At 32.4% G+C, this 17,443-nt stretch overlaps 1 protein-coding gene and 1 long non-coding RNA gene across 2 annotated transcripts in view; one reads left to right on the top strand and one right to left on the bottom strand.

Moving 5' to 3' along the window:
- LOC106466350 (G1/S-specific cyclin-D2-like) overlaps positions 1–12,382 on the bottom strand; it is a 54,998-nt gene extending 42,616 nt beyond the window's left edge. Inside the window, exon 1 of the transcript XR_002612281.1 lies at positions 12,279–12,382. The gene's annotated coding sequence lies outside the window, so the exon portion shown is untranslated. The remainder of the gene's footprint in view (positions 1–12,278) is intronic.
- LOC111087619 overlaps positions 1–17,443 on the top strand; it is a 33,283-nt gene that overhangs the window by 9,689 nt on the left and 6,151 nt on the right. Inside the window, exons 2-3 of the long non-coding RNA XR_002612282.1 lie at positions 5,410–5,543; positions 12,295–12,454. This is a non-coding gene — a long non-coding RNA (uncharacterized LOC111087619). The remainder of the gene's footprint in view (positions 1–5,409; positions 5,544–12,294; positions 12,455–17,443) is intronic.

Below are 17,443 nucleotides of genomic sequence, written 5' to 3'. Positions count from 1 at the left end.
ACAAAGTACAGATGTTTAGATATTGGAGCTCAAATATTTAATTACTTTCGTATGGAGCCTTACAAGTCCTGAGATAGGGGGAGCATAAAACCTTACAAGTCCTGAGATAGGGGGAGCATAAAACCTTACAAGTCCTGAGATAGGGGGAGCATAAAACCTAACAAGTCCTGAGATAGGGGGAGCATAAAACCTAACAAGTCCTGAGATAGGGGGAGCATAAAACCTTACAAGTCCTGAGATAGGGGGGAGCATGAAACCTAACAAGCCCTAAGGTGGCGGGAGGGGTGAAAATAAGTAATTCCATACATAAAGGGTCATTTAAAAAAATGTGGAATAGGCATTTTTACCTCCTAATCACTTCGCCAACTTAATATAATACACACCATAACAGTGTTGTTTATGCAATGTAATAATCTAAATAGCGCCTCAACCATTATTGTGTCTATCGTATCTCAGCTGGCTTGATGAGCTCTGGTACTGACGAAAGGCCTCATCGGCACTGGATATAACAGATATACTGTGTTTGACTTATTTTTTATACATTTTTCACTACTTTCATTCATAAGTTCTTAGAAATAAAAACTGAATGGCATGGGAAAAATTTTCCTTATTCTTTGAATATTTCAGAATAAATTTAAATATATATATATATATATTGTTGTGCTTTTGTAATGGCTTCCAATATGAAACAGATTAAAGAAAGAGTAATCCTATTCGACCTTTATACTAAACGATAATATGAAATATATCAGCTATATCTTTTTCATTTCAGTATGCTATTCTTATGCTCTGTCTTTAAAAAAATTCAAAGAACACAAAATATAAACGTGTACCAAGTTCTTTAAATAGTTATATTTCTATACATCCAATCAATTCGTCGTTTAGAGTAAATAAAATATCAAAAGAAAAGGGTTCTCCAACACTGCAGTTTGTACAAACCGATCTGAAGGTTACAAGAATAGCTTGTGGGATGATTAAACAAAGGAAGGCGTGTCTGGACAAAAGATTAACGTTCAAGAGAATTTCGCCACCTGTCATGAGAGAGGGGGTTACACTTGTCACCGCGTAATTGTACAGATGTTATATGGTAGCGCATAGAGTCCATGCAGTAATAACCAATAAGAAATGTGCCCGAGGACAACTGATGGAATTCTTTCGTCCAAAATCTGGTAGCCACACTTCGCTGAGCCTACTTGCCAAATGTTACCAGTAGCAGATACACGAGAAACCCGAAGGGCACAGTCGTGCCACGTGCACCTGCTGTTTCTACAGACTGGCTACCAATGTGGGGTATATACTAGAACATTCGCTTTGCTATAATAATAATAGCAATAATAATATTTAAGAGTTAAAAAAAATACTGTGTGGACGTTTATTGATGAAATTTCAGCACAAAGTTGCATGTTTCAGTTTCGAGCAAAATATACGATAGAATACAAAACTTTAATTTTTAAACATAAAAAAACGTGATTTCTTTATCACTAAGAGCCTTACTCTTAAATATATAGAGATGTTTGTCTAGGGCGTAAAAGTGTCACCAGTTACCGCTTACATCTGTTTCAAAATAAAAAGTGTAACTTTCTTTTGGTTATTCAAGCTCTATTTATCTTATATATTTAATCTGATACAACAACATCTCCCAAGCCAGAAATAAACATTTTGATTGCAGTCTACGATCTTGCATTGTCACTGAGTTTTGACACGTGCTTTTCTAGAAGTCTTTACAAAGGATTAACGGCAACGCAACTTTCTTCGAAACTGTTTGAAGTTTTCAATTTGAAAACAAAACAAAAACAAACTAGATGTACTTTCGCAGGATCCCCGAAAGTGTTCTGTTTCAAGAGTAAATAAAACCAAAATTAAAAGTAACAAATATTTTTATTTCTTGGTTTTGAAGTTCTTATGTCATGCTGTGTTGTAGCCTACAGAGTGCATAATTATTCTCGTGATTCATGGCATGCGCATGCTTTACTGACGTCACGATAGTATAAATTGTCGCGTTAAGCGTCCTTTATGTGAGGCATTTTAGTGCCTACTGACTGACTGACAGACAGAGAACAGGCTTCGGCCCCCTTTCGGGAAAATTATTAACAAATGGCTAGGTCATCAACCTAATGACTATGAAGATGTGATATATTGTTCTGCAATTTGCATACAGGTACAATTTGTTCAAAATCTTATGTTAGATTGGTATACAGAGCGGGTGAAAATAATTAGACAAACCATCCCTAATCTTTGGATAGTTCGAAACGAATCTAGCTTTTTATAAGTAGATGAGGGTCATACACAGTTTCACCCATTAGTCCCCTCCTCTAGCCCTGTATCTACTGCACTCCATGTATAAGAAAAGAGTTGATTATGGGACAGGGTAATGGAATAATCTGTAGAGTAAGTTTGAAGAATTTTTACTGTCTAGTTTGACCTGTAGCTAATTAACTATTTCAGTTTTAATATTTTTTTATGAAGATTTTACACTTTTAGCTCTAAAAATCTCCATCACCTGATGCTACAATTTTAATCCTCTGTAGCATCTTTAACTCTTTTTGTTTTAGTTTATTAGCTCAAATTCTTATTTTGTCTCTCCATCTTTTGTCTTCCGTTTTGCATCCTTCCGTGCTACCATCCGGGTACTGTCCTTCCGTTTTGAGATCAAGACGCAGCGCTGTAACAATCAGAGCGTTTGTTTGATTGACTGAATATGTATAAAAAATTAATTCAGAATATACATACATTTGAAACTAAAAACATCTTGATTAATTATTAAAACTTTTAATTACATTTTCAATTTATTTATCTAATTGATAAAAGTTATTTTTTATGACAGATAAATATATCTTTAGGTTTGCATAAGATAATCGAGAAAATGTATATATATACACTTTAAGCTGATAGTAGTCAAAAATTTTCAGGGCGTGGTGTGTCCTGTTAGCGTACCGGGCTGTTGATCGTAAGTCCTTAGTTCGTGCCGCACTTTAAGGTCTTGGTGAGTTATAAGAATGGCAGTTAATATTATTATTCAGTTCAAGGCTGGACAAAGTCCTTGATACTGCAGGTGCTCCTAGCTGGCTGCTTTCATTCTGGTCAGTAGTTCAAAGTTAGCTGTATCTGAACCTTATAGGTCTCTAACCAGGTTTTTTAGCCCACGTTTCTCATAAGGCGCTGTTCAGGTTGAAAAATACCAAAAATCAATACCATAGTAAATCTTTAATGAGTTAGTGCCTGATAATTAGTCTTACTTGTGGATATACAAATTTTGGTAGGTAAAAAAAAAGGTGTGAGATTTGATAAAATCAATAAACAGAAATAAAGTAGAATAAAAACAATAACATTTCGAAAACTTTGTTACAATAATTGCATAGAGTATTGGGTTCTATACCTATTCCATATTAATTTATATAACCATATGATATTGACCAATCTCATAATTTTTTGACTTCTATGTTTCCTTAAGTAACTGATAGTTTATTTATGAAACAATTTGGCATGTCACAAATAATTTTCTCCGCACATAATTACCGTCAGGTCAGATCATGACGTTAATAGCTTTGGTTTCGGTATGAAGTTGACCTTTTCTTCTATAGCTTTAACTGGCAGTTTGCGAATAGCTTGGCTTGCCGAGTGGTTATGGCGATTGAGTTGCAATAAGAGGAAATTGAGAGGCGTAGCCAAGGGAACGCTGACCCCCTGAAAAATCTAGGTATGTTGATCAGATTTTATTTTTCAGCTTTTATATATAATAAACACGTTTTGTATCATGTAATTAAAAATAAATATAATTTCTATAAATACTATTATATTTGATTTCACTTGTTTTAATGCCCATTTTATTGAAAATTTAGATAAATTTCAGCTTTTTGATTTATTGGTCCCCTTAAAATTTTCTGCCTAAGAGTGGCCTAAGAGTTGGCGGTGGGTGGTGTTGACTAGCTGCTTTCCCTCTAGTCTATCACTCTTAACTTAGGGACGGCTAGCACAGATAGCCCTCGTGTAGCTTTGCACAAAATTCAAAACAAACAAACAGTAATGTTGATATAGTATATATTTATACTAATATGTTATGGTTACATTCTTAAAGAAATAATTTTATTTTTAAAACTAGCCGCAACCCGTAAAACATTTGCGGCAGTTTCATGCCCTTCGCTTGAATCTTCCTTATTCTATCATTTTCACGCACGCCATTTAAGCTACGCTTTCTTGCAGGAATTATGTGTTAGTTCAATAAATCCTGGTCTATTTAAAAAAAAAAAAAACTTATGCGGCCAGACAAACAAATTTACGTAGGCATAACTTTATTCATTAAAACTACACGTAAAGTAATGGTATTTATGATAGTGTACATAGTATGAAACAGTTATGTGCGTTCATTGTATGAACTAGTTTTACGTGTTGAAATAAACTCACTAAAACAAAGAATAAAACCCGTAGTAAAGAAAGAAGTCGTTAAATGGTGTTTATAGCAGTCTATGAAACGAACCTATGCTGAATTATTGCAAAGAAAGAAAATGTAAAGTTGTAATAAAGGCAAACTTAGCTGATTATACATAAACGTCTGAATGCGTGTTCACAAAGTGATAAACATATGGTTTTGAATGAACTGTACATACGTATTTTAGACCTAAATAAGTCGAGAAAGCTCATAGAAATTGTATTTAGTGTAATGCTAATTTTTTTAGGACATTACACGCTGGTTAAGTGTTATTTGTGTTAAATACTTTGCAAATAAAAAACTCAAATTGAAATCAAAGCCTGTCGTCACGTGATGACAACGACATTGTGCTATCGTGTAGCATACTCATTGCATTAAAAAGTTTGACTAAGCAAAAAACAGGTAAGATGATTCTGAATAGAAAAAAACAATATGCAATCTGGACTCCTCGGACAAAGGCCTTTCTAACAATATGAGATTTGTAGCGTTTGATCGAGAAATTTGCGAGAAACGTTTCGGACAGACAAACGCAAGCGTATTATTTATATATAAACTATACTATAAAACGAAGACGGGCTCGTATGTTTTTACCCAAAATCTCTCATATTTCAAATTATGTAGAGAAAACGAATCATCTCATTAAAGGTCTTAGATACCTATTTTTAGTTTCGAATATTTTAATTAATAGCATTGCTTAAAATATACTGTTTATTGATCATTAAACAACATCATAATGAATCTATTTCTTCGAGAATAAGACGCACATTAAGCTATTTGTTCTAAAACCAAGTTATATGACCTCAATAATTATAGATGATGTAATTTTTTTGTAAAATTTTTTAGACATTCTATATTTAGTACCATAAGCCTAATATCTCCATTTGTATTGTAGCGTGATTTTGATTAAATTAATATAAACGTTAGATTTTTTTTGTCATGCCGCTTCAACAGGTATAATATAATAATCGCAAAATTGTATGCAGGAAACATACCCAAGCAGAAAATCCAGAAAAAAAAGAAGAAAAGAAAGTGAACACTTTATGATTTATGAAGTATCAGGATTATTTCGGAGACGTTCCGAGGCCTTTAATGCATAAGCCTGTCTGATGTCCTTTCAGTAAGTTAATTATAATATCTCTGGATTTACTTAAGAGTGTAAATTACGATAAAAAAATCAGACTAAATGTAAGACAACAACAACAAATAAACAACAGACTTAAGCCAAAAGTTAAGAAAAAACACAGATGATTGAATTGCTTGCTCACCAGGAATTATCATTAACTGCATAAAAGAGTAAGTAAATGAGCCGTTGGACAGAGCATACCAAAGCCTCGTTATTTAGTGTAGCAAATTATGCTAAGATTTCCATACTTTAAATTGAATAGGCTGTTTAATTTGTTTGTCACGTCCTCAAGTTTACATTATATATGTAGTTGCTTGCCTAGTGGTCTGAATGGTATGTTTTTTAAAAATATAATAAAAATTAATCTCTATTTTTAGTTATGTAAACAGGAACGTTTCGTGAATAACCAATTAAAGGTTTTTTTTTGTTTAACCCTTAGAAACCAGACTACACCTGAACAACTAACTACACTTGTTCGCGCAGTAATATTGTACTGGGTGCCAGGTTATTGTGGTACTTACCTTTTGGCTGAATTCAACCAAAAAAGATAAACTAGATAAACCTAGAATTTTCTCTAACCAACCGTACGTTGAAAATTTATTGAACTCATCTAAATTTCTATTTGAATGTACAATTTTATTTCAGATTTCTTTATTCAGCAATTTTGAAAACAATTGTATAATGCATAGAAAACTTTAATTAAATTGTGTAGATCTTAATTTTCAATGTCAGATATCTCTTTGGAAGTATAAATAATGACTTTTTTTGTTTATACGGGTTTCGACGCTTTGAATTGATCTTAAATTATGCCGCATCTTGGCTACATTATAAGTTATAAGAAAATTATCTTGCTAATATGTTATTTGCATTTATGTTTTGTTGTTGTTACTTAATGACTTCAGTAGTTACAGCATTTTCTGTGAGTTTATTTACTGAATGTGTGCAGGAACCGCATCTTTGTATATAAGTTATATTTGCCTTTAGTGACGAACTTTTTACTGTCTATAAGGCCCCCAGTAACACAGCGGTTTGTCTGCAGACTTACAACGCTAGAAACCGGGTTTCGATACCTGTGGTGGGCAGAGCACAGATTACCCATTGTGCAGCTTTGTTCTTAACTTCAAACAAACAAATACTGGATGTAGGCAAATTATCTAACCATAGACGCATTATTCTTTAATAAGAAACTCAAGGTTCGATTCTATCAAAATAGTGTTGTTTTTATTTGAGACTTACTGTCTTTATACAGGTAAATTCATCATTATTTGTGACTTGTTTTGAATATTCAAAAATGTTGTGACATTTTGAAAATTCGACTGTATTCACGATTGGAACAAACGAATAACTTCAGTGAATTAAGGAGGAAAAACTTCATATATTACTATTAGGAACTAGAAGAACCTTATTTATATATATTTTCGAATTTGAAATTGTATTTTATTTATATTTTAAAACGTGTATTTGACTTTATATAAAACAAACTGTTCACAAGAAAAGAAAAAACGAAAGGAGAAATACATACACACACACACACACACACATATATATATATATATCAAACCTACAATTTCCTAAATCCTCAACTTTTATTAACAGAGAGAAATAAATATTTCAAATAGAATTATCTCAGTAATGTCACACATAAATGACTAAACAAAGAAAAGTTAAAGCAAATACTCACTGGGTTTGTTTCATTCCAGTTCCTATAAACAGAAAGAATGCGTTTAGATAAACACAGCAACAGATACATTACTAACGCTGTGAATTTCGTTAGATCGGTAGGGAAGAACGAGAAGAAAGTTTTAAGTTCCAACAAGAATTTTCAACCTTTACATCCACCTTATTTGTACGTTGGCTAAACTTTCAAGATTCAATTTCAACCGCTCAAAATTTTAAAGTATTGATCAGAGAGCAGGCTGCCAGTCAAAGTTATCCACTACCATAAAAATTTTGTCTATTTCTTTGAACCGGATAACGCGACTGATTGTCACTTATATAACGCGCCCACAGCTAAAAGTGCAGAATGTGTTCAGCTGCATCACATCTCAAACCTTAGACCCTCAGATCCGCAGCCCGACACTCTAACTATTAGACTACGCTCGACAATTTTATAAGTATTAAGATAGCTTCGATATTACTAGACTCTTATATCGTTTAGAAAATAATAAAACAAATCGCGAAATAAATCATTTATTTACAGAATCAGGCACAATTTATAAAGATTTGCCTTAAGCAGAAAACCTTTGTTTCAGTTGTCTCTTTAACTGTGTCTTTAGTTTGTTCCGCTGCCATTTTCTAGGAACTCGAATGACCGGTAGTCTTAAAAAAACATAGCGATATCGGTTCTCTAAGTAGATTCCCTTTCTGTTCTGTTTAAGTTTTTTACTTTTGCCAAGTGACGAATCAAAGCTGCTAAACGTATTTCTAACATACAACTTCTGTAGGTGATTTTGCGGTTGCCTAATAAAACGACTGTTATTTCAATGCCCAAAGTTGCTAAACGTATTTCTAACATACAACTTCTGTAGGTGATTTTGCGGTTGCCTAATAAAACGACTGTTATTTCAATGCCCAAAGTTGCTAAACGTATTTCTAACATACAACTTCTGTAGGTGATTTTGCGGTTGCCTAATAAAACGACTGTTCTTTCAATGCCCAAAGTTGAAAATGACTTAAAGAAATGCCTACAAGACTTATAACTTACCATTTCCATTGAGAACATGATTATTAAAGTTTTGTATCCAGTTCAAAACAAGAATGAGCCTGCCAAAACATATTGATTAATAAAGGGTACGACGATCAGCCGAAAGGCAAGTAATTCAATGATTTTACACTGTCAGAATTTCTCTATTAAAAAAAAGAGCTTCGCAATATGATTCGTCTGTTACTATATTTTGTACGTTGCGGCTCATAGACCTACTCGTCATACTTCGAGCACTTAAATCAATATTTGTTTCTGACACGAACACACGTGCAGCATACATTAAAAACAACTACAATGATAACTATCGTTGACGCTGTGGTCTGTTGATCCGCTCCAGGACCAAAAAAAAGACTAGCTTATTGGTTCTCTATTCTTCCTAATGATGTGTTATGTAAATTAACGTTGAATAAATAAATTAATAATCAACAATTTAGTATTCAAATAAGTAAATAATTTGATTTTAATAAAAATCATAAACCCAATTCTGATGTGTAATAACTTAAATATTAATTGTAATAATTACGGTTCACTAACTTAATCTAATTCACACAAAGAACGTTGTTGTTGAAGTAATATATAATAACGTTCCGATCACTACTGTATCTTTCATATCTCAGCCGGCCTGATCAGCGCTGGTATTGAACTGAAGGCCTCGTTAGCACTGGATGTAGTAGACATAGAGTGGTTGAAATATTATTTCATTCTTATTTACTTAACTCATAACTGCACCCCGGTGAGTCAGCAGTACATTTGCAGACTTATAACGCTAAAATATGGGGTTCTATTCCCCACGGTCGACAGAGAGCAGATAGCCTATTCTTTTGCTTCGTAATGAAAATTATCATTAACAACAAACACTCATAGTTTGTTTTAATGATCAGACACACACTTTAGTAAATTACTAAAGTTATGTTTCTTACTTATATGAAAGAAAGCTGTTGTAAAATTCTGTAAAATTGTATATTGTTGAAATTATTTAACGCATAAGGTCACATTTTGTTTTCGGAAATTTTCTTACACGATTGTATGGTGAAAACTATGTTTTTGTTGTTGTTATTTTGATAAATTTTATTGGCTTTGTAGAACATGATATAATTTATTGTTACATATTTTTGTATGCTTATTCGCTGTTGTTGCTTGTTATATTGTGCCGTTTTCTTTCCTTTTGTTGTGTATTCTCTTGCGTTGCGGAATGAAACGTGAAGCAAGAATAAGGAGCTCGATTTCCGATGAGCCCCTTTTTAGATATTTGGAGTGGATTTGACACTTTTACTACAGCTTCAAGTTTTGTAATTAGCTTCACAGATTTGTGTAACAGTCATGTTTTATTTTGTTTTATTTCTTCTACAAAATGATCCGAATATTTCAACCACTATATGCACCTCTTTATATTGCATCCAACAGTACAATCGGCTTCTCCTCTTTTCTGATTTATATAACACCACTAGTTACTGTCTTGAATATAAAACAAAAAGTTTTTATTTGAATTCCGAAAACAATTATTATTTAAACTTCATTCTGGTTCCAAAGATGTACGGTACGTGCCGACCGTACGCTTTAGCACGAAACCCAAGACTTTGCATAATAAGATGTACTTATATATGCAGTGCATGGAGACTTAATTGTTTATTGTACAACTCCCACGTTCCGTATTTTGAAGAATACTTAGAACTAAAAGTCTGTTTTGTTATCTATATTTTAAAATTCTTTCCTTTTCAGGCAGCGGTTTAACAGTACATTGACTCTCGGTATGTGCATTTCTTCCTCTACAGGGGACTGTTCCAAACTAATGGGTGACTCACTACTTCCTCCTCAGTGGCATTTAGACGCGTTATTGGCCTTGGGAGGCAGAATACTCTTCATCCCACGTGTTATTAATGAACATTGTGCATTTCCTCTGATCCACAGATGTAATTGGTATAGCTCAATAAATGTGTAATTCTAAGAACTTATGAGGGAAAGTAAAGAAGAATGTATAACAATATGTCAACCACGCTATATCTGTTATATCTAGTGCCTGCGAAGCCTATAAGTAAGACATTCTACAACATGGCGGTTATTGTTCCGGAGTCTAATATCTTCAAGCCTTAACTATTTGACTAAACTCAATATGTATTTGAATTCTAGTCTTATCATCTCTGTTTAGTAATATATATATTTGGTAACTGACGTAGACTTGACCCTAGTATTTTTCTTGTGACTTGTGAGATACCCGTATCTTGATATTATCGTGTACTCTAGTCTTTCTTCTTGTAATACTTATCCGATAATTATTCTAAACGTGACTCTTATACCAATCCATCTGTCTAGTAAGATATATTTTTTGTAGTTGTAGATATCTATAATCGTTTAGATAAATCCATAATTTTACTTCTTCTCCCTAGTAGGGTGTAATTTTTAATTGTTGTAGATTTGATCCTAATCTTACTTCTTTTGTTTAGTAATGTGTAATTGTTGTAGATATGTTCCTAATCTTACTTCTTTTGTTTAGTAATGTGTAATTGTTGTAGATATGTTCCTAATCTTACTTCTTTTGTTTAGTAATGTGTAATTGTTGTAGACATGTTCCTAATCTTACTTCTTTTGTTTAGTAATGTGTAATTGTTGTAGATGTGTTCCCAATCTTACTTCTTTTGTTTAGTAATGTGTAATTGTTGTAGATATGTTCCTAATCTTACTTCTGTCTAGTAAGATGCATCTGACTATTGTTGTAGATTAGGCGCTGGTGTGTACATATTTAATCTAATAGGATGTTTATTGTAATTATTATAGATATAGTCCTATCCATTTTACTATAATTAGTAAATTGCATCTTGTAATTATTGTAGATATGGTCTTATCCTATTTATTATAGTTAGTAAAATACATCTTGTAATTATTATAGATATAGTCCTATCCATTTTACTATAATTAGTAAAATACATCTTGTAATTATTGTAGATATGGTCTTATCCTATTTATTATAGTTAGTAAAATATACTTGTAATTATTATAGATATAGTCCTATCCATTTTACTATAATTAGTAAAATATACTTGTAATTATTATAGATATAGTCCTATCCATTTTACTATAATTAGTAAAATATACTTGTAATTATTATAGATATGGTCCTATCCATTTTACTATAATTAGTAAAATATACTTGTAATTATTATAGATATGGTCCTATCCATTTTACTATAATTAGTAAATTACATCTCGTATTTATGATTATTATAGATGAGGTCCTATTTTCCCTCTATACTAATAAAACATATCTTGAACTTGTAGATTTTAATGACTCTGTATTTTAATTTCGAAGATGCTAATCACTGCTTTTTAATTTGACAATCGTCCTATACATATTGAAGGTTAAGTATGTAACATGTACACAGATCTGTTTTCATATTTATTGTTTGGATTTTTATGTTTTATATATGAAACAGGTAAGGAATAAAATTAATCTAATATTCAGATTTTTATGTTTTACTTTATTAAAAGTAGTGTAACCAGCTTACAATTACTGTAGATTGTATTGTAACGTTAAATCTCTTGACTATTAATATTCATCTCGTAACTATTTTAAACATTTCCTATGAACCAAGCAATTCAAAAAAGAATGTTAGCCACTAATATAAAGAGTTAAATACACTTTGAGGTTTGTAATGACTATATTTTTCCGTCAACAATATGTTATAATAAGTTTAATGAGTAGTATTTTGAGATAGTTTATCAGAATGTAAAATAATATATTATTCTTAATATTGAGTTAAAATTTTTATATATTCTTTTATCTATTTCAAGTGTAATCTAATCTCTGAATTAAATGGAGTTAATGTGGTACATGTATTTACGAACTTACAAATGGTTACTTAACTTAAGGGTGATCTCACAACCGCCAGTAAGGAGGATGACATAAAAGTTTATGTTGTTGTACTGAAAAAACAGGGAATCATTTAATGCATCTTATATTTAGTACAGTTAATAGTGATATACATAAGGGAAGAGAATAGCAGTAGTTGAGTTGGCTGTATTTTACTCACCCACTGCCTTCTTTAGGTTCGCAGTGACTCCAGAAATTCACCAAAGCAAAGATTCCTGCATGATATTTTGTTTTTGAAAATCTCCATCTGTGGCCTGTAATCTGGTATCCTGGTTTCCTCCCAAGCAGTTTCCTGGTGGTCTTCCTGTGACTGTGACGCTCCAACTGATTTTAATGGTTTGTCTTCAAGAAAAATCATAATGCGTTTGGTTTTGTTTGCTTCTTTGTTGTTAATTGCAATGCTACATGTTGGACTATCTGTGCTGTGCCCACCACGAGTGTATAAACCATGTTTTTAGTATTAAAAGCTTTCAGTCTTATAGCTGAGCCACTGGGGGACAGGCCCCCAGTAACAACTAGTTGCTGTGCTTTTGAGCGATGTATTTAAATGAATTCTATGAATTCTGTTACAAAAAAAAAGTTTAGTTTATAATACTTTAAATCTCCAAATCCTTATTTATTACTTTATATTCCAAAGGACTCAGGAATTTGTTTTTTAAAAACAAGTATTTTTAACTGTTTTTATTACTGCCTTTTTTTGTTCATATACATTATTTATATTATGCAGATTTACTTGTTCCATTGCCTGCTTTTTATATCATTTCTTACAGCTCTAACCATAATTCTTTATTACACGCTTACTAATGTGAACATCCGCCAGGTAGGCTACCGAGTTATTTGCCGTCTTTTTAGTAATATCTACAACTATGGTATTTTTCACTTGCATTCCTGACTTATAACTGGATGGAAATATGTGGTTGTAGTTGAGAAGGACTTTGTGTTATGTTACACCAGGAAAAATTAAATTATGGAAAAAAGTTCAATCTTTTGATATCCTGACATAAAAAGTCACGTGATAGCGTATAAAGTTAACACTTAAATCTGAAAAAAGTTGTTCATTATTCACCGAAATCTTAACAAAAAAGCTGAAGAAAATAACTTTTCACCAGTTATGGTATAGATGGATTTAGAACTCTTTTATGCACAGTATATTCAACGTGAAATCTTTAAACGCTTCCTTATTATTAATTATTTTAACTTATTTTATTTTTTGCATCCGAAACTTTTGATAAGATTAGAAAACTCTAGAGCCGGACGTGGCCAAGTGATTATATAGTGTGTTCAGACTGTGAATTTGATGATTCGTGCATGGGCGCCCACAGAAATATTTTCAGGGGGAGGAAAAAACCTCACAATATCCTAAAACAAATATAAAGATCTTTAGTGATTTTTGCCTTTTGAAACAGTCGTAAACATCGGCAATTTAGCGCCAATAAAACACGACTAGCTTGAAGAACACAACAAAAACAAGTAGAAGCGGACCGAGTTAAAAAAGAGAGAGGGGGACGGCCTTGGTTTCATCATGTTTGTGCGTGTGTGCGATCATGACCTTGTACAAGGTCAAATATTTCAGATGAATGGATGCCTAATCTCATCGTCACTTGACTATGCTCTTAATACAGTCATTCCATAGTCAAATCTCTTGCGTTAGGAACAAGTGTTACAAATGTAGGTTTTTTACAAAGAAAGTTCTGTAATTAAAATGAATGTTCTATACAAATTGTTTAGTTATGTAAAACATCTCTTAGTTGAAACTAGAATTCCCAAAACTGTGGTTGTATATTGGTTAATGGAAATAAATTTCTAGTTTTAATCAATGGTATCTATCTTATCTGAGGGTCTAACTTGTGTGTATCATAAGGTTCGCGGAAATTATCTTTGTAATTTTAAAACTTAACCAATACGTACCCACATCTGTGAATTTTGCTTAAATAAAAGACCCCAATGGATCAGCGCTAAGTTTACGAACTTATAGTTCAGAGGCTCGATCCCCCTGGTTGGCAGAGCGCAGATAGGCTATTGTGTTGTTACGCGTCATAACACACACATAAACGAAAAAAATTTAAATAAAAATGGCCAAAAAAGTAAAATAAACAACATCAACAATACCTAAATAATATCAGGGTGTCTACTTGATCAATATTGTGGTTGTTTAACCTTTGACACTTTTTTGTCATGACTCTTCTAACACATTTCTCCATAACAACAATAATCCTATGAAAAAACAACCAAAAGCTTCAAAGAGCGAGAATTTCATAACTTTGATCAGATTTACAGACTGTTTTCAGCGGAGTTACGTGATAATTTTGATCAGATTTACACACTGTTTTCAGCTGAGTTACATCATAATTTTGATCAGATTTACACACTGTTTTCAGCTGAGTTACGTCATCATTTTGATCAGATTTACACACTGTTTTCAGCTGAGTTACATCATAATTTTGATCAGATTTACACACTGTTTTCAGCTGAGTTACATCATAATTTTGATCAGATTTACACACTGTTTTCAGCTGAGTTACGTCATCATTTTGATCAGATTTACACACTATTTTCAGCTGAGTTACAAAGAGACAGAGTCTTTCTCATAGAATGGACAATATATATAAATATATTCTTTGGAATTTTTTTAACACAGAAAAACTCTTTTTATTAAGTATACATAAAAGGAAGTCGCTGAAGTTCAAATTGTGTTGACATCAATTAAAATTATACATATACAATTATCCTTATAGGCAATGTATAAAAATTATCTAAAGTACAGAGTGTTCTAAGATTATGTTAACTGATTTATTAACTTTTATTTCTGAATGTGTTCAATCTTCGAGCTCGTGTCACGCTGTCGTGATATTCCCGCGTACTGTAACGTAATGAAAGTTTAGAAGCCATTGTAACAAAAACGCAAAGACTGTATCCCTAAGATACAAGTAAACAATTTTGTTCTCATAATGTAGGTACTTACTATTTTGTTTTAACGCAAATCCGCACAATAGACTACCTGCGCTGTGTTTGGTGCGGGAATCTAGCCTCGTATTCTAGCATTATAAACCTTCAAGGTTACCGCTGAATCCATCGTATTATAGAGAAGAGGGCAAAAGCAGATATATTTTTTTTCTTCAAAAGTCTTACAAAGCATAAAAGAAAACTATACTTCCGGTAAGGCACTTGCTTTACTAAGTGACAGGTTTTAATATTCTGTTCATTACATGGCATCTATTTTAAAAACTACTTATTTGTACACGGAAGTTACACAGAACTAAATACGCGCAGCGAAAAAAGCGTTTTATTAGACTTGCAGTGAAAGACTAGTGGGAAATAAATACATGGTTCATACGAAGTGCATATTTCTGCAAGACATAATGTCTGTTAAGAATATATATATATTTGTTTTAATTTCGCCCAAAGCTACATGAGGGCTAGCCGTCCCTAATTTAGCAGTGTAAGACTAGAGGGAAGGCAGCTATTCATCATCACCCACCGCCAACTCTTGGGCTACTCTTTTACCAACGAATAGTGGGATTGACCGTCACATTATAACGCCCCCACGGCTGAAAGGGCGAGCATGTTTGGTGTGACGGGGATTCGAACCCGCGACTCGTAGATTGCGAATCGAGCGCCTTAACCACCTGGCCATGTAAGAATATATAACAGCTTCAAGACAAAACAAACTGATGTCGTTTATTCAACACTAAAAGTAAATTATTTAAAACTACAATGTTTCATGTTATTTACACGTGTACCAGCTTGAAATCGATCTGATTTTTATGTAAAAGAAAAACGGAAATGAAAACTAAACCATTTAAAGAAATTTTAGAAATAAGTTAAAACTGTATCCATGAAGTGTCAGGCCGTGTTAGAGAATTAAATTAAAAACTGTAATCCTAAAATATCTGATTAATATACATTTAAAATCCAATTATAATTTCACAACGTATATATTAAGATCTAAATGTGGTCACAGAAATGATGTTAAAGGCAACAAATCTAATTGTAAATCGAAATAAGATAATGTGGTATTAAGTTAGAAAACTAAAATCTATGTCCGTTCTGAATTCCCCCCCCCCCCCCAGTGGCACAGCGGACTTACAACGCTAGAAACCAGGGCAGAGCACAGATAGCACATTGTGTAGCTTTGTGCTTGATTACAAACAATCAACGATCAAACCGATCTGAATTAAAAAATCTAGTTATGAATTCAGAATAGCTATTATGCAAGCCATTAAGAAACTCTATTATTTACATGTCTTGCAATATAAAGTGTCAACCTAAACATGGCTATCATAAAAATATAATCGAAATATATTCGAGAATGGAATCCTGACATATATACTCAGTGTATATTATGGATCTAAATATGATTACAGAAACGTTGTTATAGAGCTAAGGCTTTAAAAGCTGGAATCCTGTCATGTCTATTCGATATAGATGATAATTCAATGTATATGAGAAACTGGCCAATCCATTCCTTTCCAACCGTCGTGTCTAGAAAACGTTGCATCTTAAAAATAACTGTGGAGGTAGTTGCATTTTTTTTTTCTTCCTTTTGAAATTCCGACTGTACAGACAGAATATGATATATATATATTGTCAGGAGGTATATAGTAAAATATGCACGTGACAAGCCGTCATAAAAACTATCTATGATAGGTCATCTTGAATATCTTATAAGTCATTACACTTTATGATTGGTTCAATTATGATTTATACTACACCGTATGACATATAAATGAGCACATAATTTATCCGGATTTCTCATTCATGTATGTTATATATTTCAGTGCGTTATTTATGCGTATACCTTCATCTATATATATATACAGTTGTTGAGATTTGTTTGCATTTCAACTCAATAAAGCTAATGCATTCAGTGATAAAAATTGAACGAGAGTTTCCTGCAATCGAAATTGAATTTGTAAGTACTGCTGCTATTTATGTATATCATGTGATTAAATAACGAATTTGTCTGCGAGAGATAAATGTGACAAGTTTTTTATGTGAACAAGCAAAATTTATTTATATATACATATATTTGTGTGTATATATATATATATATACATATGAATTATATATACGTTACTAACAAGCTTCCATTATATACAAAATGTTTGGCAGTTATTCTTTCCTCTAGTTATTTAACTTACAATAGAGTTTCATAGATTTTAAATGCTTTTAGAAGCTGTTAAACTCTGAAAGAAAATAAAGCCAAAACAATATAAACGCTTTAGAACAAACTTTCATATTTGTTACATATAACGCCGATAAACGTTTAAAACATGATACCTCTTTCATAGCACACGAAGACAATAATTTAAGAAACAATATACG

This window comes from Limulus polyphemus, unplaced genomic scaffold (genome assembly GCF_000517525.1).
Source record: "Limulus polyphemus unplaced genomic scaffold, Limulus_polyphemus-2.1.2 Scaffold73, whole genome shotgun sequence".
Classification (NCBI taxonomy): Eukaryota; Metazoa; Arthropoda; class Merostomata; order Xiphosura; family Limulidae; genus Limulus; species Limulus polyphemus.
This window is presented reverse-complemented; position numbering and strand designations above follow the sequence as displayed.